Consider the following 25,036-nt stretch of genomic DNA (forward strand, 5'->3'; position numbering starts at 1 on the left):
TCTCATTTACACAGCAGCCTACTGCTCGGTGCGTCACCGTTGCATTGTGGGAAATGTAGTATTGGTGCGTGTAAAAGATCTGCGGGCTGCCGGCTTGCTGCGGTCTGCGGGCCGGTTCTAATAATAAATCAAGATCATCCCAGGGGCCGTAAAAAACCTTCTCGCGGGCCGGATGTGGCCCGCGGGCCTTGACTCTGACATATATGCTATAGAGGTTTTCATGAGAATACCGGATTTTCGGGATGTCTCCTGGTCTGAAACACAGCTGTAGCTATGCGGAATGCGGATGCAGACAAAGGCCATGCAAAACAGAAATGATCTCAATCTTAAACAGACGGATTTTGATTGTGATTTAAATATATATACATATATTACTCCTGCTTATTATGAAGAAAAAATACATCTGTTTAACTTTGGTGTAAACTAAAGGTGTGTTTAGAATTATTTTTGTTGTATTAATGCTATTTAATCTCTCCTCAGACTAATATTATGTTTGTCCTGTGGGTACCTCTGCCACTGTTCCACCCCTTGTGTATTGCGCTGTCATGGTGTATTTGTATATATATATATATATATAATTTCCCCGCTTGAGCCCCCCCATGCTCTGCTTAAGGCATATGGCATATGCCTTAAGCAGAGCATGGGGGGGCTCAAGCGGGGAAATTAGTCAAACAAACACAAAAGTGTTGATTTAATGTTTTTTTATGCCCAGCTCATGACGCCCCTTGATGATGAGGCCTATAAGGCAGGCAATTGCATATTCTGTCTAATGCTAATTCCGCCAGTGTCCACAGGGAGGTTTGCTTCAAACATTGAGTTTGCTCTGGCTTTGTTTTTCCCATATTAGGATGCTTATCATCAGAATGGATAGTGTTCAATGCCACATCTGTGTAGGCTAACGTTCCATTGTAAGCCAATAAACTTCAGTACATGTTATGATGCAAATTCTTATAGTAGGTAGGCAAAATTATTTAAATCCTGGATTTGTAAAAATCCCTGTTTCTGGTGGAATTTGGAACAGCCGGGTCCCCTGCTTATTTTCATGTGTCCCCCGCCGCCACCACCACCATACCGCTTTAGGAATGAATGCAGCCCCAGTTTGCAATTTTTTTGGACAAATGACTCGAGTCGACAACTGGAGCAAATCTGTTGGGTCAAAAGAATAACACCCACCAACTTTATGTGGGGAAAATTGAGCGTGTTTGAATGTGATAGCATCCCACCACATTTTATGTAAGTAAATCGTTTTACTCATATAACGAACTCTGAAACTGCACATGCCAAACGCTCTTAAGAGTCTAATTGGGGAGAGGATATGAGTAGAATCCGAATGATGTAGCCAAGCGTTTGTCAGAGAAACTTCTAATAATTTCGATGCACAGTTTTTGGGATTAAATTATTTTAACAAACGAATTTACCAAACACTGTGCATGTAAACTGTACGGAGTAGCCTAGATCACAAATAGCATATGTTTATAGCTGAAGTTCTAATGGTAACAATAATGCACTGCGCTACCTCGAAATGACATGCGAATGCACCGTTACCTTAGTAAGCATTAGTAAACCTATAATTTATCATTTCACATTTTGTGTGTGTGTATGTGTGAGAGACATGACTAATGTTTGATTAGCTGTAGGATATTGTATTATTTTAAACAAAACTTTGCATAGAGGCCAGTAGGCTACACAACCCAATGACACATTCCCATACTGTGTGTGTTGTCTTTACAGGGGGAGCACGAGAGTTAACAAAATATCACCTATAGAATACATGACATAGTAGCACGACCATAGAATCAGTATTATGTCTCTACTGCCATTAATTCCAATTAGACTGGTGTGGATTTCTCACTGGCCAACATGGCTGCTATTTCCACCCCATTCTGAAACTTTGAGGGTTTATGACATGGCATCTCTAGTAATTTAATAGGATCTCCATGAGCATGACTGTAGACACTTCTTATTGACTCAAACCTCTCCCTCTTTTATAATGTGCTTCTCTCTGATAAGCATTTGCTCAAAGTAATTTGTAGTGAGATAGCATTCTCAGCTGTATGCTCTATCAACAGTCCTGAGGATCAGGATGCTGCCATTTCAAAATGTTCAGCTGCAACATCCTAAATAATATGAAGTACTTCACTGCCTTTAATTTAATGTAACTATATGTAATCTAAAATGTCATCTACGTAATCCCCAAAATAAATTATTTATTATGAGAGGACCATAAACAATAGCTAGTAATGCTGCATACTCTAGTTATAAATTGCTGAGGTGTCGTCACTTTTGAGGACACAAGCTCAAGTACATAGTACAAATATTATATATTTTATGACGTCCAGGGCTTTTGGAAAGTATTCAGACCCCCTGACTTTTTCCACATTTTGTTACGTTGCAGCCTTATTCTGAAATGGATTAAATAAATACAAATATTCAGCAATCTACACACAATACCCCATAATGACAAAGCAAATACAGTTTTTGTTGAAATTTTAGGAAATGTCTTCAAAATAATACACAGAAATGCCGTATTTACATAAGTAGTCAGACCCTTTGCTATGAGACTCCAAATTGAGCTCAGGTGCATCCTGTTTCCAGTGATCACCCTTGAGACGTTTCTACAACTTGATTGGAGTCCACCTGTGGTAAATTCAATTGATTTAACATGATTTGGAAAGGCACACACCTGTTTATATAAGGTTGCACAGTTGACAGTGCATGTCAGAGCAAATACCAAGCCATGAGGTTGAAGGAATTTTCCATAGAGCTCCGAAACAGGATTGTGTCAAGTCACAGATCTGGGGAATGGTACCAAAATATTTCTGCAGCATTGAAGGTCCCCAAGAACATAGTGGCTACAGGTTCACCTTCCAACAGGACAACAACCCTAAGCACACAGCCAGGATAACGCAGGAGTGGCTTCGGGACAAGTCTCTGAATGTCCTTGAGTGGCCGAGCCAAAGCCCGGACTTGAACCCGATTGAACATCTCTGGAGAGACCTGAAAATAGCTGTGCAGCGACACTCCCCATCCAACCTGACAGAGCTTGAGAGGATCTGCAAAGAAGAATGGGAGAAACTCAAATACAGGTGTGCCAAGCTTGTAGCGTCATACCCAAGAAGACTCAATGTTCTAATCACTGCCAAAGGTGCTTCAACAAAGTACTGAGTAAAGGGTCTGAATACTTATGTATATGTGATATACGTTTTCTATTTGTAATACACTTGCAAAAATGTCTAAAAAACTATTTTTACTTTGTCATTATGGGGTATTGTATGTAGATTGATGAAGGAAAAAAACTATAACGACTAACATAACTTAATGTGGAAAAAGTCAAGGGGTCTGAATACTTTCCGAAGGGACTGTATTTCCTATACAACAAAACTGTATGAATAAGGCTTAAAATGACTTATATGCTTTCTAAATATAGTATGATCAAATTATAAAACCACTAACTATAACATTTCACCTTCCTTATAACTGTAAAATACATCCCAACTTCAAAGGGACATCCCAGCTTCAAGTGGTTTTAGATTTGACATCCTACGTGACACATGCTCCAAAAATATACTGTAACAACTGTGTCCATGGGAACCAGGGCTATTACTCAATGCAAGCCATTTCGATCAACGGTGTCCACAGGTTGATTTATAAGCGAAAATGTCGGTCGGAACCGGTACAAGGACCACAGTACCCTAAACAGGGGACTTTACATCTAAGAGGTTTTAAGGTTGCTAGCTCTGTACCAATGGGAAGATAACTTTTTAGACCTCTCATGTGTAATAATATAATAACCTTGTTATTACATAATCATAACTCAGTTGTAATTCTAACATCATAGCATTACCATTTGATATTACATTACACAGTGTCATAACACACAACATTTACATTTAACCATATTGTTTTGCGACCTCAGGTGGTTTTTACTCAATTAGATAATTGTGGCCAAAGGGCTATTACAGGGCCTAAAATGTCTGAGCTGCACTGCCAAAATCCCTGCCACAGACAGAATACTTATTGCTGGGAAAGATCACATGTTTTGGGTTTGAAACCCTGCAGGTATAAGGAGTTCCCAAAAAGCCAAAAGACATCCCTGGAACTCATGGCACATCAGCATCAGGGCACATTAATCTAGAGTCCTACTAACTAACCCTTTTCATGTGCAGCACAGCACAGCAGTAGACTAATGGCAAGGGTCTTCACAGTCAACATTGTGCCGGCTCTCATCCCCAGAGTCCATCCCAAACCCCCACAGCTCACAAACAAACAATAATCCACCAGCTCTGATCTGAGTGCTTTGAGCCAAGAGCTCTTTATATAGAGGGTGTAACTTCCAAACAGAACAGCCAACAGGATATAACTTGCACAGTAATGTGATGCTGCACTAATGTTGGCTCATCGCTGTGTGGAGCTATCTGAGTTTTTTGGGGGGAGCGCTCCAAGAATCAGCAGACACTTTCTGATGGATCGAGGATATGAAAATAAGCTTGAGGTTGTTTTTCAGATAGAAAATGCACAGACTGCACTGGCTCAGCCTGGTATGCAGAGTATTACTATCTGATGTTTATTGTCTTTGTAGGCTAGATTTTGTGATATTTAGATATTGCAAAATTGTAACCAATTGCAGTTATTTGTCATATTCCTTGAAAACGGAAAGGGATAGAATTGACTGAAAACAATTGGTTCAATAAGCCCTCAGACGAGGGTAGGGGTGTCAAGGTTTTAATTAAGTCTGATATTTTCAGGTTTGAATTACAGTCTTGACCTCTCGCCGGCCAGGTGCCTTTGGTATCAGCTTGTTATGGAGGCACATTCCATGGTCTAGCTGTGCAGTAGTCAGCTAAGGGACTACCCTACTGAGCAAGCTGCCAACTTCTGACTGCTTCACAAAATCATCCCTTTATTACAGCCATACTGCCAGGGAGGGTCTGCTAAGGTATTTGAGTGTTTGCCTAAGGGTGGTTAAAACTCACTATCCTCTTACGTATGCTGCGGTGGACAGCCAAGATATTCACGGTTGAGTGACAATGTTCTTTCAAAATTCCTGAGTAATGGCATTTTTTTCACCCTGCGTCCCACCTGGCACTGCAGACCCTCTTACTCAGATAGTGGATGGAGAGCAGTCAGGAAATACAATGCATTTGGAAAGTATTCAGACCCATTGACTTTTCCACATTTTGTTACGTTACAGCCTTATTATAAAATGTATTAAATTGTTTTTCCCATCAATCTACACACAATACCCCATAATGACAAAGCAAAAGCGGGTTTGTAAAAATAAATAATAAATCATATTTACATAAGTATTCAGACCCTTTACTCGGTACTTTGTTGAAGCACCTATGGCAGCAATTACAGCCTTGAGTGCTCTTGGGTATGACGCTACAAGCTTGGCACACCTGTATTTGGGGAGTTTATCCCATTCTTCTCTGCATATCCTCTCAAGCTCTGTCAGGTTGGATGGGGAGTGTCGCTGCACAGCTATTTTCAGGTCTCTCCAGAGATGTTCAATCGGGTTCAAGTCCGGGCTTTGGCTCGGCCACTCAAGGACATTCAGAGACTTGTCCCGAAGCCACTCCTGCGTTATCTTGGCTGTGTGCTTAGGGTTGTTGTCCTGTTGGAAGGTGAACCTAGTAGCCATTGTGTTCTTGGGGGCCTTCAATGCTGCAGAATTTTTTGTGTAAATTAATTACTTAGAATAAGGCTGTAACGTAATCCGAAAGCGTCTTAGGGTGGTGAAAATCTTCTATAGGATTGAGGTCAGGGCTTTGTGATGGCCACTCCAATACCTTGACTGTTGTCCTTAAGCCATTTTGCCACAACTTTGGAAGTATGCTTGTGGTCATTGTCCATTTGGAGACCCATTTGCGACCAAGCTTTAACTTCCTGACTGACGTCTTGAGATGTTGCTTCAATATATCCATATAACTTTCCGCCCTCATGATGCCATTTATTTTGTGAAGTGAACCAGACCCTCCTGCAGCAAAGCACCCCCACAACATGATGCTGCCACCGCCGTTCTTCACGGTTGGGATGGTGTTCTTCGGCTTGCAAGCATCCCCCTTTTTCCTCCAAACATTAAAAATCTGCCGTTTCCAGCTACAATAGTCATTTACAACATTAACAATGTCTACACTGTATTTCTGATCAATTTGATGGTATTTTAAATGGACAAGAAAATGTGATTTTCTTTCAAAAACAAGGACATTTCTAAGTGACACCAAACTTTTTAATAGTAGTGTATGTTACGAAACCATTGCGTTGCTATAACTGTCAAATATTTGGGCATGTGGCGGCGGTGTGTAAAGGCAAAAGGAGATGTGCAAAGTGTGGGGAATGTGGAGATAGGGTCCAGTTAAAGTGCTGTAACTGTGGGGGTGCCCATAGTGTAGCGTATGGGGGTTGTTCAGTGATGTCATGACTCTCCTGGTCGAGGATCCAAGGCCTCAGATCAACTTGGCAAATGGCTGACAGATAGCCATACCCCCCACTCTCCCACAGGAGAGAAGAGGGGGGGCTGGGCCGGTTTTATGACACCTCATGCCAATCGTAAATCTTATACAGCAGAGAACCCTCTCCTGCTCTTCAGTACCAACCAAAGGAATGCCTTTGTCCTCCAGGAAACTTTTGCCACCAAAACTATTACGTCCAAAAAAGTGAATATTGGAACAATATTTTTAAGATAGGAATGTAAAGAATGGTCAGTGGTGATCTAAAGAATAATCATGTCATATTGCTTTTCATTTTGTGATGTTATTAACTGTACTGTATGAACCAAATACTGTAACTTAGGAAGGAAACCCCATTTGGCTGTTAAGTTTCATTCCAATATGATGTTAATACAATATGAAGAACGATTAAACTATTTTTGTTAGCAATGTGAGTTTAGTTTTCTAACGGGATCATTGTTTTCATGTCCCTTGCACATTAACTTCTTATGGATAGGGGGCAGCATTTTCACGTTTGGATGAAAAGCGTGCCCAGAGTAAACTGCTTCCTACTCAGTCCTAGATGCTAATATATGCATATTATTAGTAGTATTGGATAGAAAACACTCAAAAGTTTCTAAAACTGTTTGAATGATGTCTGTGGGTATAACAGAACTCATATGGCAGGCAAAAACCTGAGAAGAAAATCCAACCAGGAAGTGGGAAATCTGAGGTTTGTAGTTTTTCAACTCAGCCCCTATTGAAGATACAGTGGGATATGGGTCATCTTGCACTTCCTACGGCTTCCACTAGATGTCAACAGTCTTTAGAACGTTGTTTTAGGCTTCTACTGTGAAGGGGGGCTGAATGAGAGGGGAATGAGTCAGAGGTCTGCCAGCAGCCACGGGCTCGTGATGCGCAGTCATGAGAAAGTTACCTCTCGTTCCATTGTTTTTCTACAGACAAATGAATTCTCCGGTTGGGACATTATTGAACATTTATGATAAAAACATCCTAAAGATTGACTCTATACATCGTTTGATATGTTTCTACGACCAGTAATATAACTTTTTGGAATTTTCGTCCGACATCTCCGCTGGACTTGCCCGCGCCTCGTGAGTTTCGATTTGTTTACTAAACTCCCTAACAAAAGGAGGTGTTTGGACATGAATTCTGAACTTTATCGAACAAATCAAACATTTATTGTGGAACTGGGATTCCTGGGAGTGCATTCTGATGAAGATCATCAAAGGTAAGTGAATATTTATAATGCTATTTCTGACGAATGTTGACTGCACAATATGGTGGATATTTCTTTGGCTGTTTTGGGCTCTGAGCACCGTACTCAGATTATGCTTTTTACGCTAAGTAAAAAAAAAAAAGCGGTTGCATTAAGGAGAAGTTTATCTAAAGTTCCATGTATAATAGTTGTATCTATTATCAATGTTTATTATGAGTATTTCTGTGAATTGATGTGGCTCTCTGCAAAATCACCGCATGTTTTGGAACTACTGAACATAACACGCCAATGTAAAATGAGATTTTTGGATATAAATATTCCCTTTATCGAACAAAACATACATGTATTGTGTAACATGAAGTCCTATGAGTGTCATCTGATGAAGATCATCAAAGGTTAGTGATTAATTTGATCTATATTTCTGCTATTTGTGACAACTCTCTTTGGCTGGAAAAATTGCTGTGTTTTTCTGTGACTTGGTGGTGACCTAACATAATCGTTTGGGGAGCTTTCGCTGTAAAGCCTTTTTGAAATCAGACACTGTGGCTGGATTAACGGAAAAAAAATCTTTAAAATGGTGCCTAATACGTGTATGTTTGAGAAATTTGATTTATGAGATTTCTGTTGATTGAATTTGGCGCCCTGCAATGTCATTGGCTGCTAGCGGAACCCCGTTCCCAGACAGGTTAACTAAGCCACACCCCGAATGAGGTTAGAGCGTGTCATTGTGATGGAACCGCCCTTTGACAAGAGAGCTTAAAAGGACTCGCTAAGAATGAACATATTCAGACCACCAGACGTGAAGCTGTGGCTACACGTAGAAAATGTTGGAAACTCTGAAACTCAACACGAGGTGAAGAAAAACTCACGAGACCTGTGAAGGGATCTTGAACTTTGACTAAAGACACGAGGAGGGAAGGAAGAAAATCCCATCTAAGACAATCGCTGAGTATCTGTTCTATTTGAACACTCCACTACAAGACCAAAACTAAGAAGGACATTGTGACCTTACACCCATCGAGCCATTCCCCAAAGAAGTTTCAACAGAGAGACGACCGATAGACATCTAAGTAAATACATTGCATTTCTTACCCAAATGGGAGGTGGCTCATGTGCAAGATATATGGTTACTGTGAGCGTATTTACCAAATGTACGATAAATGTCCCTTTCTCCCTATCTATTTTCCCCACCCCTTTTTTCATCTCTGTGTAATACGCCGTCGTATCTTGTCAGTCCACTAGGGACTTTTGTCTCATGTAAGTGTATTCTGTGTTGTTAGTTAGTAAATAAATAATTAAATCAATGTGTAGAACTGAATAATCAGAAACGGCTGGGGTTCTTGCGGATTCAAGTTGGCTGCGATGTTCAGAATGAGACTGATATGAGGTAATGATTAATATTTGACTGTTATCGATATATAAACACACACATACACATCTTTTAGAGTTGAATTCAGGAGATGGTAACTCTATAAACAACTTCTACCGTGGTGCCCCAAATCCTAATGACTTAATTGTTACATGATTAATTTAAATTGGGTAAACAATTAAACATAGTTAGTTGATTCGATAAATAAATCAGATTAATGTTAGTAACGTCACGGCAGTGATGAAAAGACAGGTGGAAGTGCAGCAGGTAAGGAGTGAGTGTAACATCTCGTATGCAGAAGCAGTGATGGTATTTAACGCAGAAACAAATCGGGGCACCTAGAAGAGCAGGTATTCCAGGACAGATTGAGATGCAGGTTGGGTGTGATGGAGGGAGCAGAATGGTGGAGAACACAAGACTGGTAGAAGACATGAGGAAGGTTGTTACATTTGTGACAGCAGAAATTGATTGCACAGAAAAATTAGAACCGAGGACTAAGAAGATAAAGACCATAGTGGAGCAGGCAGTGAGGTATCTTGGGCTCACAGGACTGACATAGAAAAATGTACAGGATGACCTCAATAAGACTGAGAATCAGTCCAGCCAGGAATCATGTATTGGTTCATTTGCATTTTTATGGTGTTAATCCTTCAATGGAATGCCAGAAGTTTGATGGCTAATGGGCAAAAGTTCAAACAGTTTCTTGAAGAGTTACCAGCCAAACCTGGTGTGATATGTCTCCAGGAGACATGGCTAAAACCTACTCTAGATTTTGTATTACAAGGTTATGTTGCAGTCCGTAGAGATAGGGTGGTAGGGGGAGGAGGAGGTGGTGCTACCTTTATAAAGTGGGGGATCCCATATAAGTGTGTGGGAGAGGGAGTTGAACAGGAGAATGTAGTGGTAGAGGTGTGGTTGTGAGGGGGAATATGGTAATAGTGAATTTTTACAACCCGTGTAAGAGAATGGAGTTGCTGGCCCTTGGGAATGTAGAAGGTCAAGATAGGAGACGGGTAATGTGGTGTGGGGATTTTAATCCTCATAGTACGCTCTGGGGAGGGTTATGGACTGATGTCAATGGAACTGTGTTGGAGGAACTACTGGATGAGAAAGGGCTTGTGAGTCTTAATGACGGCGGCGGGACCAGGATTGACCCAGTAACTGGAAATGAATCTGCTCTGGATCTTATTTTGATCTCAAGATCTCAAGTGCAAGGCAGGTGATTCCTATGGGTACAGGGGGGAGAAAGAGTAATGCAGTCCTCTGGTGGAGTGGAGAGTAGCAGTGAAGAATAAGAACAGCACTTTCAGAATGTTGAAAAGGTCCCATAATTACCAGCACCTGATTTAGAATAAACAAGCACAAGCAGTAGTAAGGAGGATCACAAGGACAGCAGAGTATTGGAGCCGGTTCTGTGGAAACATAGGCAGGACCACTCCTGTGGGAGAGGTATGGGGGATGATTAAGAGGATGAGTGAGGTCAGAAGCGATTGGGATCTCCCTGTGCTGAAAAGTGGGGAAATTGTTGCAGTGAGAGATATCGAGAAGGCAGAGATGTTAGCCCAGGCATTTGTGAAGGTGCACAGCTCAAATAATCTGACAGAAGAGAGGCAGCTTGGGAGAGAGAGGGTCAGAGGAGAACATCCGGGAGTCCTTGATCAGAGAGTGATGGTGGGGGATACATTGAGATAAAAAGAGCATTAGCTAAAGCTGGGGTAACATCTCCTGGGAAGGGTGAGATATAATACATCATGATGGCTCATCTCAGTGACACAGCAATGGGGAAAGTATTGGACCTTTACAATAAGGTGTGGCAGGAAGGGAAACTGCATGGAAGTTGGAAGCAGGTGGTAGGGGTGCCAATACGGAAACCTGGGAAAGACCCTACAAGTCCTTCAAGCTATAGGCCGATAGCGTTGACATCTCACGTATGTACATTTATGGAAAGAATGATAATGTAAAGGCTGACTTACTTCTTGGAGAGCAGAGGACTAATGTCACCAGATCAAAGTAGGTTCAGGAAAGGCAGGGGAACGATGGATCCTGTACTGTGCCTTGAGTCAGTCATACAGAAGACACAGGCAAATAAGGAGGTGGTGGTAGCCATTTTCTTTGATGTAGATGAGGCTTATGATGTGGAAGGAAGGCCTACTTATCAAGCTGGATAACATGGGGGTTGGAGGAAGGGTTTTTAACCAGATAAATTATTTTATTTTTGGGCGATCAATACAAGTGAGGGTGGGGAGCTCTATCAGAAAGCTATGAGGTGGATAATGGTAACCCCCAGGGAAGTGTCATTAGTCCTTAGTTGTTCTCCATTATGATTGATGATGTATTCTCTCAGGTGAGACCTGATATTGGGAGGTCATTGTTTGCGGATGATGGAGCGCTGTGGAAGAGAGGGAGAAATATTACCCATAGACCAGAAGAGTTGAAGCGATTAGTGAAGTAGAGCAGTGGTTCCTCAGGTGGGGCTTCAAGTTTTCAGTTTTCTAGAAGGAAGGTTGGGGAGGAAATATACTTGAAGTTGTATGGAAGGAATCTGGATATAGTGGGAGGGTTTATGTTCCTGGGGGTCTGGTTTGACACTCGAATGACATGGGCGGAGCATATTAACAGAGTAGTTGTCAAAGGAAAGAAAATATTAAATGTGACGCGTTGCTTGTCAGGAAAGGAGTGGGGGGCAGACAGAATGGCATTGAAATGATATATATAGCACTGTTAAGGTCATCAATGGATTATGGAAGTATAGCATATGGATCAGCAGCTCAGACATCATTAAAAAAGCTAGATGTTATCCAGGCCCAAGCCCTAAGAATATGTTGTGGAGCACTCAGGACCTCCCCGGTGGCAGCGATGCAGGTATAGTAGGGAGAGATGCCGTTAAGGTTAAGAAGACAACAGCTAGCCATTACATATTGGGTAAATCTACAAGGACATAAGGTTACACATCCTACAAAAAAGGTGCACCTAGAGTGCTGGGACCATAAACAAAATCTGAATAGAAGCTTTGGGTGGATAGGCAATTGCATGGCGAGAGAGATGGGGTTGTTTGGGAGGGAGTTTAGCCCCTCTGTAGTTCTTCCTGCTATCCCACATTGGTTTCTACCTCAACCAGTGATAGATCTAGGGTTGCTTGAGAGGGTAAGAGATGTTGAGGAAGGAGTAGATTCAGTTGTAAGTGAACATTTAAGAACACAATACTATGCTTTCTTTAATATATTAACAGATGGATCTAAGGACCCTAAAACAGGGAGGACAGGAGCAGCATTTAGTGTTCCTGAGTTTAAGGTGGCTGTGACAAAAAGAGCAACGGATCATTTGCCTATTTACAGAATGGAGTTGTTGGCCATACTATTGGCTGCAGAGTGGGTGGAGGAGGTGGGGCCAGACAGGGTAGTCATCTGCTCCGACTCCTGTGCAGCACTGATGAGCTTAAATTCATATGTGTCTCAGAGCAGACAGGATGTATTGTATGAGGTTTTGCAGTGTTTGTATAGGGTGAAACAGATGGGGGTATTTGTGATATTCCTCTGGGTACCAGTTCATGTGACAGTAGAGGGGAATGAGGAAGTGGATATTATTGCCAAGCAGGCTCTTAAACATCCTAATGTTGAGATGGAATTGTCAATCAGTAAAGTAGAAGCCAAGGGATGAATAAAAACAGTGTTTAAAAATAAGTGGCAAGTGTTATGGAACAGGGAGAGTAAAAGAAGACACTTGTATAAAATCCAGGAAAGGGTGGGGGCAGGGAGGTCCTCAGGCCGAGAGAGAAGGGAGGAATGTGTAGTCACAAGGCTGAGACTGGGACACACAAGGCTAAATAGTACATTGAAAATGGTGGGGAAACATTTGACTGGGAGGTGTGATCATTGTCAGGAGGAGATGGAGACATTGGAACATGTTCTATTTCAGTGGCAGAAATATGTGAGAGAAAGGCAGCTCACTGCCCCCACCTTTTCCTGGATCTTATACAAGTGTCTTCTTTTACTCTCCCTGTTCCACAACACTTGCCACTTATTTTTAACCACTGTTCTTTGTTATTAGATTTGAGGAGTAATGGGGTTGAAGAGCCAGGATTAAGTGAACTGCTGGGGAAATCTTCATGGGATGTAGTATTTAAAAATGTATTTAGTTTCCTTAGGGAGATGAGATTATTGGGTTGGATTTATACCTTCACTGTCTCTGGTCCACACTCCAGTCCAGTTAGTGGCAGTAATGCAAGCCGTGCTAATGGGTTTGTAGCACTGTGCTTGGCAACTCACTCTTACTTTCTTTGGTACCGGTTTAGGTGATGATGGGGAGAGAACTGTCATGTAATGCAGTGGCGACTGGTGGGAGGAGCTATAGGAGGACGGGCACGTTGTAACGGCTGGAATGGAAAGAGTCAAACATGTGGTTTCTATATAGCTCCTCCCACTAGCCTCCACTGATCTAATTACTTCTGGACAATGTAAGAGGATGTACAGCCCTTCGAGGGTTGAGAATGTTGCTCGAGTTATAGGGTTCAAAGTAACCCAGCCACAGTAGGGTTGAAGGGAGGGAAGAACGATATACAGTAAATATCCCCTCCATCCAGATACACTACCTACTGAGCTTACATATTTTTTTTTTTTTTTTTTTTTACCGTTATTTTACCAGGTAAGTTGACTGAGAACACGTTCTCATTTGCAGCAACGACCTGGGGAATAGTTACAGGGGAGAGGAGGGGGATGAATGAGCCAATTGTAAACTGGGGATTATTAGGTGACCGTGATGGTTGAGGGCCAGATTGGGAATTTAGCCAGGACACCGGGGTTAACACCCCTACTCTTACGATAAGTGCCATGGGATCTTTAATGACCTCAGAGAGTCAGGACACCCGTTTAACGTCCCATCCGAAAGACGGCATATAGTTAAGATCTGTGTAAGACCAGAACATAGATAGGGGCTGTTCAGATTTACTAACCTAGCATATGGTGATGCAATTGCGGCAGTGTCTAGGGCGGCCCTAGTGATGACTTCTTCCCGAGGCTCCATTCCTGTGCCAGGTATGTCACGTAGAGACAATGTTCATTTTGGCACTCTTTTTTTAGTCTTAGTCATTTTGGCAAAAATATCATTAAGTCTTAGTCACATTTGAGTTATTTAAATAATGATTTAGTCTAGTTATTGTCAAAATGACAAAAAGTGGGCCAATTTAGTCAACTAAATGCCCTTTCATTTTAGTCACATCTGTACTGTATTGCCTCATTAACCTATAGCAAACAATCACTGACTTCCATGTCCTACCAACATATTTTTCTGCAGAACATCCTATTCTTTTCCAAACAGCAGAAATATCAAACATCTAAGAAATATCTGGCCATGTAAATTCCTAATTCTGCCTACACAGATATTGCACATTACATTCAAAACAAGCACGGAGAGAGAGTAGCAGCACAATCACAAGATGGTCCTGCAAAGTATTGGTTGCACCTCCATCACTCGGTCCCGTCATCTCCATTGTTATCAACGTCCCACAGCCACATTGGTGTCCAAAAGTAGAACGGGGGTTAATGACTTTGAACAGGAGCTAATGACCGTTTTGCCCAGTGATGTAGTCGAGTCACAAAACCTCAAGTCCGAATTGAGTCCAAAGTCCCCTGTGCTCGAGTCCGAGTCAAGTCATGAGTCCCTATGGCTGAAGTCCTAGTCCCAGTGCTCGAGATCTGGTCCAAGTGGTCAAGTCTGAGTCACTGGGTCTACATTAACTCAAAATAAAGTTATTCACCCATTCAGATATAATGTAGTGGCAAGAGGAATTGTTTTCAATAAATTGTTTGCTATCCCTCTGTTTCTGTGCCACCAAATTGGCTACTGGTAATGTTACCAGGGCCATGTTCAGTTGCAAAACGTTCTTGAACATTGCAGATAGAAATTACATGAATAGAGCCAACGTTATTCCTTTCTCAACATGTCAGAGAAGCATGTTTGTTCTACATAGCATGTTTCTATCTGAACGGTCCAAAGCATTGCGTCCTGCTGAACACGCCCAGGTTGTTAGCTATAGCTAGCTAATGAGGTAACATGACTGAACAAGGTGTAGCCTAAACAAATGGTTAACGGTCTGGTCCGCAAGTAGCCTAGTTTTAGAACGCTTTATAAATGTAAAATGCGGGCCACCAATGCACGATAGAAAGAAAAAAACGTAGTTCCAGTATTGTGGGTCATACATCTTTTGAACGGTGAGGGCTAGAATCAAGACGTTTTTTCAGAGGAAAAGAGAAAGACTTGGATACTTTGGCTACAGAACCTGGCTATGAAATGCAGTGGGGAAAGTGGGGCGGTAGTGCAAGACTAGAAATTCAAAGACACAGCCTCCATCAGCTGGTGAGCTGCAGGGCACTTTTCTATACTCCCTTAGTACTCCCACCAGGTAGTCCTGAGGCATGGTCCTAGGGCTCAGGTCCTCCGAGAGAGAGAGAGAAAGAAAGAAAGAGAGAGAGAATTAGAGAGAGCATACTTAAATTCACACAGGACACCGGATAAGACAGGAGAAATACTCCAGATATAACAGAATGACCCTAGCCCCCCGACACAAACTACTGCAGCATAAATACTGGAGGCTGAGACAGGAGGGGTCAGGAGACACTGTGGCCCCATCCGATGATACCCCCGGACAGGGTCAAACAGGCAGGATATAACCCCACCCACTTTGCCAAAGCACAGCCCCCACACCACTAGAGGGATACCTTCAACCACCAACTTACCATCCTGAGACAAGGCCGAGTATAGCCCACAAAGATCTCCGCCACGGCACAACCCAAGGGGGGGCGCCAACCCAGACAGGAAGACCACGTCAGTGACTCAACCCACTCAAGTGACGCACCCCTCCTAGGGACGGCATGGAAGAGCACCAGTAAGCCAGTGACTCAGCTCCTGTAATAGGGTTAGAGGCAGAGAATCCCAGTGGAGAGAGGGGAACCGGGCCAGGCTGAGACAGCAAGGGCGGTTCATTGCTCCAGAGCCTTTCCGTTCACCTTCACACTCCTGGGCCAGACTACACTCAATCATAGGACCCACTGAAGAGATGAGTCTTCAGTAAAGACTTAAAGGTTGAGACAGAGTCTGCGTCTCTCACATGGGTAGGCAGACCATTCCATAAAAATGGAGATCTATAGGAGAAAGCCCTGCCTCCAGCTGTTTGCTAAGAAATTCTAGGGACAATTAGGAGGCCTGCGTCTTGTGACCGTAGCGTACGTGTAGGTATGTACGGCAGGACCAAATCGGAAAGATAGGTAAGAGCAAGCCCATGTAATGCTTTGTAGGTTAGCAGTAAAACTTTGAAATCAGCCCTTGCCTTAACAGGAAGCCAATGTATGGAGGCTAGCACTGGAGTAATATGATCAAATGTTTTGGTTCTAGTCAGGATTCTAGCAGCCGTATTTAGCACTAACTGAAGTTTATTTAGTGCTTTATCCGGGTAGCCGGAAAGTAGAGCATTGCAGGAGTCTAACCTAGAAGTAACAAAAGCATGGATTCATTTTTCTGCATCATTTTTTGGACAGAAAGTTTCTGATTTTTGTAATGTTACGTAAATAGAAAAAAGCTGTCCTTGAAACAGTCTTGATATGTTCGTCAAAAGAGAGATCAGGGTCCAGAGTAACCCCGAGGTCCTTCACAGTTTTATTTGAGACGACTGTACAACCATCAAGATTAATTGTCAGATTCAACAGAAGATCTCTTTGTTTCTTGGGACCTAGAATAAGCATCTCTGTTTTGTCCGAGTTTAAAAGTAGAAAGTTTTTAGCCATCCACTTCCTTATGTCTGAAACACAGGCTTCTAGCGAGGGCAATTTTGGGGCTTCACCATGTTTCATTGAAATGTACAGCTGTGTGTCATCTGCATAGCAGTGAAAGTTAACATTATGTTTTCGAATGACATCCCCAAGAGGTAAAATATATAGTGAAAACAATAGTGGTCCTAAAACGGAACCTTGAGGAACACCGAAATGTACAGTTGATTTGTCAGAGGACAAGCCATTCACAGAGACAAACTGATATCTTTCCGACAGATAAGATCTGAACCAGGCCAAAACTTATCGGTGTAGACCAATTTGGGTTTCCAATCTCTGCAGAAGAATGTGGTGATCGACGGTATCAAAAGCAGCACTAAGGTCTAGGAGCACGAGGACAGATGCAGAGCCTCGGTCTGACGCCATTAAAAGGTAATTTACCACCTTCACAAGTGCATTCTCAGTGCTATGATGGGGTCTAAAACCAGACTGAAGCATTTTGTATACATTGTTTGTCTTCAGGAAGGCAGTGAGTTGCTGCGCAACAGCTTTTTCAATTTGTTTTGAGAGGAATGGAAGATTCGATATAGGCCAATTAGTTTTTTATATTTTCTGGGTCAAGGTTTGGCTTTTTCAAGAGAGGCTTTATTACTGCCACTTTTAGTGAGTTTGGTACACATCCGGTGGATAGAGAGACGTTTATTATGTTCAACATAGGAGGGCCAAGCACATGAAGCAGCTCTTTAAGTAGTTTAGTTGAAATAGGGTTCAGTATGCAGCTTGAGGGTTTAGAGGCCATGATTATTTTCATCATTGTGTCAAGAGATATAGTACTAAAACACTTGAGTTTCTCCCTTGATCCTAGGTCCTGTCAGAGTTGCGCAGACTCAGGACAACTGAGCTTTGGAGGAATACGCAGATTTAAAGAGGAGTCCGTAATTTGCTTTCTAATGATCATGATCTTTTCCTCAAAGAAGTTCATGAATTTATTACTGCTGAAGTGAAAGCCATCCTCTCTTGGGGAATGCTGCTTTTTAGTTAGCTTTGCGACAGTATCAAAAAGACATTTCGGATTGTTCTTATTTTCCTCAATTAAGTTGGAAAAATAGGATGATCGAGCAGCAGGGAGGGCTCTTTGATACTGCACGGTACTGTCTTTCCAAGCTAGTCGGAAGACTTCCAGTTTGGTGTGGCACCATTTCCGTTCCAATTTTCTGAAAGCTTGCTTCAGAGCTCGGGTATTTTCTGTATCCCTGGGAGCTAGTTTCTTATGACAAATGTTTTTAGTTTTTAGGGGTGCAACTGCATCTAGAGTATTGCGCAAGGTTAAATGGAGTTCCTCAGTTAGGTGGTTAACTGATTTTTGTCCTCTGACATCCTTGGGTAGGCAGAGGGAGCCTGGAAGGGCATCAAGGAATCTTTGGGTTGTCTGAGAATTTATAGCACGACTTTTGATGCTCCTTGGTTGGGGTATGAGCAGATTATTTGTTGCGATTGCAAACGTAATAAAATGGTGGTCCGATAGTCCAGGATTATGAGGAAAAACATTAAGATCCACAACATTTATTCCATGGGACAAAACTAGGTCCAGAGTATGACTGTGGCAGTGAGTAGGTCCAGAGACATGCTGGACAAAACCCACTGAGTCGATGATGGCTCCGAAAGCTTTTTGGAGTGGGTCTGTGGACTTTTCCATGTGAATATTAAAGTCACCAAAATTTTTAATATTATCTGCTATGACTACAAGGTCCGATAGGAATTCAGGGAACTCGGTGAGGAACGCTGTATATGGCCCAGGAGGCCTGTAAACAGTAGCTATAAAAAGTGATTGAGTAGGCTGCATAGATTTCATGACTAGAAGCTCAAAAGACGAAAACGTAGTTTTTTAATTTGTAAATTGACATTTGCTATCGTAAATGTTAGCAACACCTCCGCCTTTGCGGGATGCACGGGGGATATGGTCACTAGTGTAACCAGGAGGTGAGGCCTCATTTAACACAGTAAATTCATCAGGCTTAAGCCATGTTTCAGTCAGGCCAATCACATCAAGATTATGATCAGTGATTAGTTGATTGACTATAACTGCCTTTGAAGTGAGGGATCTAACATTAAGTAGCCCTATTTTGAGATGTGAGGTATCACGTTCTCTTTCAATAATGGCAGTTATGGAGGAGGTCTTTATTCTAATGAGATTGCTAAGGCGAACACCGCCATGTTTAGTTTTGCCCAACCTAGGTCGAGGCACAGACATGGTCTCAATGGGGATAGCTGAGCTGACTACACTGACTGTGCTAGTGGCAGACTCCACTAAGCTGGCAGGCTAGCTAACAGCCTGCTGCCTGGCCTGCACCCTATTTCCTTGTGGAGCTAGGGGAGTTAGAACCCTGTCTATGTTCGTAGATAAGATGAGAGCACCCCTCCAGCTAGGATGGAGTCCGTCACTCCTCAACAGGCCAGGCTTGGTCCTGTTTGTGGGTGAGTCCCAGAAAGAGGGCCAATTATCTACAAATTCTATCTTTTGGGAGGGGCAGAAAACAGTTTTCAACCAGCGATTGAGTTGTGAGACTGCTGTAGAGCTCATCACTCCCCCTAACTGGGAGGGGGCCAGAGACACTGAAATTACCCTTGCCTAACGATTGCGTCTGAAGCTGGGCTTGCAGCACAGCTATCCTCGCCGTAAGGCGATCGTTCTCCTGTATATTATGAGTACAGTGACTGCAATTAGAAGGCATCATGTTAATGTTACTACTTAGCTTCGGCTGTTGGAAGTCCTGACGAACCATGTCCAGATAAAGTCCGGAGTGAAAAAGTTGAATGAAAAAAAGTTGAGTGAGGGAAAAAACAAAAAACATAAACGGTAATTAAAAAGTAAAAACCGTAAAGTTGTCAGGTAGCAAAGTAAGGTTGGCAACAAAACGCACAGCAGCACGTAAACAAGTCTGCAAGTTGTGACCGGAAATGACGCAGGGTCTCACTCTAAGCAATCACAGCAATCAACTAAGTGACAAGTGGATGTTGCACCCCTCTAACACAGTAAATAGATGGCTGAAAAAGACAGATCCTCGGGTGGGCAGGGCATGCGCATTGCTATACTAATGTGTAGCAGCCAGAGCCTGCATACCTGTGGATTTACATTGGTAGCAGATTTGGAAGAATGCTATGATAAAGATCAGGGGGATTTGCCCAACTGATACCCCTAGAAGCCTGGTCTCATAGATTAGACATTTTAAACGTAAATCCAGGACACTCAAAGTGGTACGATATGTTACGTTTAATATGTTTATACAGTTGAAGTCGGAAGTTTACATACACTTAGGTTGGAGTCATTAAAACTCGTTTTTCAACCACTCCACAAATTTCTTGTTCGCTCTGTCTCCTAGAGATGAACGTACTTTGGTGCGAAAAGTGCAAATCAATCCCAGAACAACAGCAAAGGACCGTGTGAAGATGCTGGAGGAAACAGGTACAAAAGTATCTATATCCACAGTAAAACAAGTCATATATCGACATAACCTATATCGACATAATCATCAAGGAAGAAGCCACTGCTCCAAAACCGCTGGGTTGGTGCACTTCACAAAATAGATGGCATCATGAGGCAGGAAAATTATGTGGATATATTGAAGCAATATCTCAAGGCATCAGTCAGGAAGTTAGAGCTTGGTCGCAAATGGGTCTTCCAAATGGACAATGACCCCAAGCATACTCAAAATGGCTTAAGGACAACAAAGTCAAGGTATTGGAGTGGCCATCACAAAGCCCTGACCTCAATCCTATAGAAAATGTGTGGGCAGAACTGAAAAAGCGAGTACGAGCAAGGAGGCCTACAAACCTGGCTCAGTTACACCAGCTCTGTCTGGAGGAATGGGCCAAAATTCACCCAACTTATTGTGGGAAGCTTGTGGAAGGCTACCTGAAACGGTTGACCCAAGTTAAAACATTTTTAAAGGCAATGCTACCAAATACTAATTGAGTGTATGTAAACTTCTGACCCACTGGGAATGTGATGAAAGAAATAAAAGCTGGAATAAATAATTTGCTCAACTATTATTCTGACATTTCACATCCTTAAAATAAAAGTGGTGATCCTAAATGACCTTAGATAGGAAATTCTTACTAGGATTAAATGTCAGGAATTGTGAAAAACGGAGTTTAAATGTATTTGGTTAAGGTGTATGTAAACTTCTGACTTCAACTGTATAAGACATGGTTATTTAATGCAAAAAATAAAAGTAGGATGGTTGGTCGGGACTGATGGGTGTGCATATAGCGCGAACGTCTAGCAACCCAAAGGTTGCGAGTTCAAATCTGTTCACAGACAACTTTAGCATTTTAGCTACTTTTCAGCTACTTACTACTTTTTAGTTACTTTGCAACAACTTAAAATGTTAGCTAACCTTTCCCCTAACCTTAACCCTTACCCTAGCTACCGTTTGCTAGCTAGAATGTGTGACATATTATACGATTTGCAACGTCATAACATATAGCATGTTTAGTAAATTTCGTTACATATAATACGAATTGTAATTCGTAACATATCATATGAAATGGGTGATGGACATCCATTGGGGCGGCAGGTAGCCTAGCCTAATGGCTAGAGTGTTGGACTAGTAACCGAAAGGTTGCAAGATTGAATCCCAGAGCCGACAAGGTAAAAATCTGTCGTCCTGCCCCTGAACAAGACAGTTAACCCACTGTTCCTAGGCCGTCATTGAAAATAAGAATTTGTTCTTAACTGACTTGCCTATTTAAATAAAAGGTCAAATTAAATAAAAAAATGAATACATACCATACGCAATATAACGTATCATACTAAATGGAGTGTCAGATTTCCGTACAGAATAATACGAAATGCTCTGAGACCAGGTTGCCTAGTGCTGTCTTTGTTTAAACTTCTTTAGCAGTTCATAGGTTAATCACAGTGTTGGTGACACTGAGTATGTTTACATGCACAGGTATAATTTGATAATAAACTGATTATGGCAGTAGGCAGATTATGCAATAGGCATTTAAACACCTTACTCTCTTTATTTTAATCAGTGTAAGGTCAAAATCGAAGTAAGCATACGCCGATTAAAACACCTTTTCTGAACAATCTTTCAAATGATTAGGACTTGTAAGCATCTTAATCAGCGTTCCATCTGTGTATTTGATCTGCGCATGTGAGCGAGCCTCCCTCTTTAGCGCGAGTGAAGTAAATTCGGAACAACTGAATGAGGTAGTTTTCACATACTGATTTTAGATAGGTCAGGATTTAAACAGGATTGTTAGGGAATTCGTTCTTCTTGCAAAGCTTGTAAATGTTTTAAATAAAATGAGTATATTAATCTGACTATCCACAATAATCGCGTTATTGTGAGCATGTATCCGTACTCTGTGCTTTGTTCCCCAAACCTCTAATCCTGCATGCGGTTCAGAGCTCTCTCAAAAAAGGCTTTCCCCTGGAATTTGTTTCTGTTCTCAGTCTTAAATTTATATTTTTATATTTACATTTTAATCACTTATCCAGAGCGACTTACAGTAGTGAGCACATATATTTTCAAAATAAAAAATAATAATCTCAGTATGTGGTCCAAAAACACCACTTGCAGCCTTTTTTGTGAAAGTTTTTTTTCTTTATTTTTGTGCCACAAATTGAACAGTTATAGAATAGACATGTTTACATTCGTATTTGCATATTATTGCCTGTCGTTACTAAAATGGGTAGATGACATCAGCCAGAATTCAAACCAATTTTGGTAAACAAACATCTTGACACATCATGATTAAATATAAACTGGGGTTACTAACCAGAATACAGTTTGTTGACTGGTCTACTAGTGGAATAAATGGAATGGGGGTGGCAGGACAAGCTGTACAAATGTAGACAACCACCACAGGTCTAACCCTGACACTCTTTCCCGTACTACGGCTCTGGAAAAATACAGTCAGAGCTGTTCTGCTCTGTGTGCGGAGTGAGTTTTCGCTCCTGGAGGGAAAAAAAACAAAAACATGTGGCCGAGGTTGGCGTGACAGAGACAATTATTATATGATACAAACATCTTCGTTTTGCGCTTGTTTCATTAATGTAATCAGGTGTACTTCTATAAAGTGTAATATGGTGTTGGGCGACGTACCATTTAGAGGACTGGTTTTGGAGTATCCATCAGCCAGCCCAACTCCTTCATGGGTTTGGGATCTGGGGTGTTTTGAGAGGAACTTGCCAGACTACAACTCCTTCATGGGTTTGGGATCTGGGGTGTTTTGAGAGGAACTTGCCAGACGACAACTCCTCCGATGGTCTCTGTCCAAATCCCAGCAGCCTTATTTTAGACTAAACAGGGTGTGGGTGAATGCAGTTGGAACATAAGAGCAAACAACAGTCTCACGCTCAGCAGATCCAGATGTATACTGTCAAAGCCGAACATAAACAATGCTTCAGCCACTTCCATTCAAACATACAAATTTAACATCCACAGCAGACAATCTAGAGAGTATTTGGAAAACAACACTTGGAGTAATGCTTTATAGTGTTGTCCAAAGAAATGGTCAGTCAGAGTGCTACATTTAGACTCAAAGCTTCAGTGCATTTGGAAATTATTCAGTCCTTCACCTTTTCCTCATTTTGTTACATTACAGCCTTATTCTGAAATGGATTAGATAAATTTTTGCCCTCATCAGTCTACACACAATACCCCATAATGACTGAGCGAAAAAAGGTTTAGATATGTTTGCAAATGTTTTAAAAATAAAAAACAGATACCATATTTACATAAGTATTCAGACCCTTTGCTATGAGACTCGAAAGTGAGCTCAGGTGTATCCTGTTTCCATGGATCATTCTTGAGAAGTTTCTACAACTTGATTGGAGTCCACATGTGGTCAATTCAATTGATTGGACATGATTTGGAAAGACACACACCTGTCTATATAAGGTCCCACAGTTGACAGTGCATGTCAGAGCAAAAACCAAGCCATGAGGGCGAAAGAATTGTCCGAAGCGCTCCGAGACAGGATTGTGTCAAGGCACAGATCTGGGGAAGGGTACCACAACATTTCTGCAGCATTGACGGCTCCCAAGAACACAGTGGCCTCCATCATTCTTAAATGGAAGAAGTTTGGACCACAGAGACTCTTCCTAGAGCTGGCCGCCCGGCCAAACTGAGCAATCGGGGGAGAAGGGTCTTGGTCAGGGAGGTGACCAAAAACCCGATGGTCACTCTGACAGAGCTCCAGAGTTCCTCTGTGGAGATGGGAGAACCTTCCAGAAGGACAACCATCTCTGCAGCACCACCAATCAGGCCTTTATGGTAGAGTGCCCAGACGGAAGCCACTCCTCAGTAAAAGGCACATGACAGCCCGCTTGCAGTTTGCCAAAAGGCACTTAAAGAGACTCTCAGACCATGAGAAGCAAGATTCTCTGGTCTGATGAAACCAAGATTTAACTTTTTGGCCTGAATGCCAAGCGTCACGTCTGGAGGAAACCTTGCACCATCCCTACGGTGAAGCATGGTGGTGGCAGCATCATGCTGTGGGGATGTTTTTCAGTGGCAGGGACTGGGAGACTAGTCAGGATTGAGGGAAATATGAACTGAGCAAAGTAAAGAGATCCTTGATGAAAACCTGCTCCAGAGCGCTCAGGAGTGAAGGTTAACCTGGGGTGAAGGTTAACTTTCCAACAGGACAATGACCCTAAGCACAGCCAAGACAACGCAAGTGTGGCTTCGGGGCAAGTCTCTGAATGTCCTTGAGTGGTACAGCCAGAGCCTGGACTTGAACCCCATCGAACATCTCTGGAGAGACCTGAAAATAGCTGTGCAGCGACGCTCCCCATCCAACCTGACAGAGCTTGAGAGGATCTGTAGAGAAGAATGGGAAAAACTCCCCAAATACAGGTGTGCCAAGCTCGTAGCGTCATACCTAAGACTCGAGGCTGTAATTGCTGCCAAAGGTGCTTCAACAAAGTACTGAGTAAAGGGTCTGAATACTTATGTAAATGTGATCGTTTTTTATTTTTAATACATTTGCAAAAATTTCTAAAAATCTGTTTTTGCTTTGTCATTATGGGATATTGTGAGGGAAAAAACAATTTAATCAATTTTAGAATAAGGCTATAACGTAACAAAATGTGGAAAAAGTTAAGGGGTCTGAATACTCCGAATGCATTGTATGTCACTTGATTTCATGGTCTCGTGATCGACTGACACAAATGTACAGTTGAAGTCGGAAGTTTACATACACTTAGGTTGGAGTCATTAAAACT

The 25,036-nt window shown here is 42.1% G+C and overlaps 1 protein-coding gene across 4 annotated transcripts in view; it reads left to right on the forward strand.

Annotated features, from left to right (window-relative positions):
* Window positions 1–25,036, forward strand: part of LOC139571019 (equilibrative nucleoside transporter 1-like) — a 58,490-nt gene that overhangs the window by 3,296 nt on the left and 30,158 nt on the right. For 2 of the 4 annotated variants that reach the window (XM_071393482.1, XM_071393484.1), the window contains exon 1: window positions 891–1,233. The exons of the other annotated variants lie outside the window; for them this stretch is intronic. The gene's annotated coding sequence lies outside the window, so the exon portion shown is untranslated. Of the gene's footprint in view, window positions 1–890; window positions 1,234–25,036 lie in introns of those variants that run through there. 4 annotated transcript variants of the gene reach the window in all.

The sequence above is a fragment of the Salvelinus alpinus genome, chromosome 3 (genome assembly GCF_045679555.1).
Source record: "Salvelinus alpinus chromosome 3, SLU_Salpinus.1, whole genome shotgun sequence".
Lineage (NCBI taxonomy): Eukaryota > Metazoa > Chordata > Actinopteri > Salmoniformes > Salmonidae > Salvelinus > Salvelinus alpinus.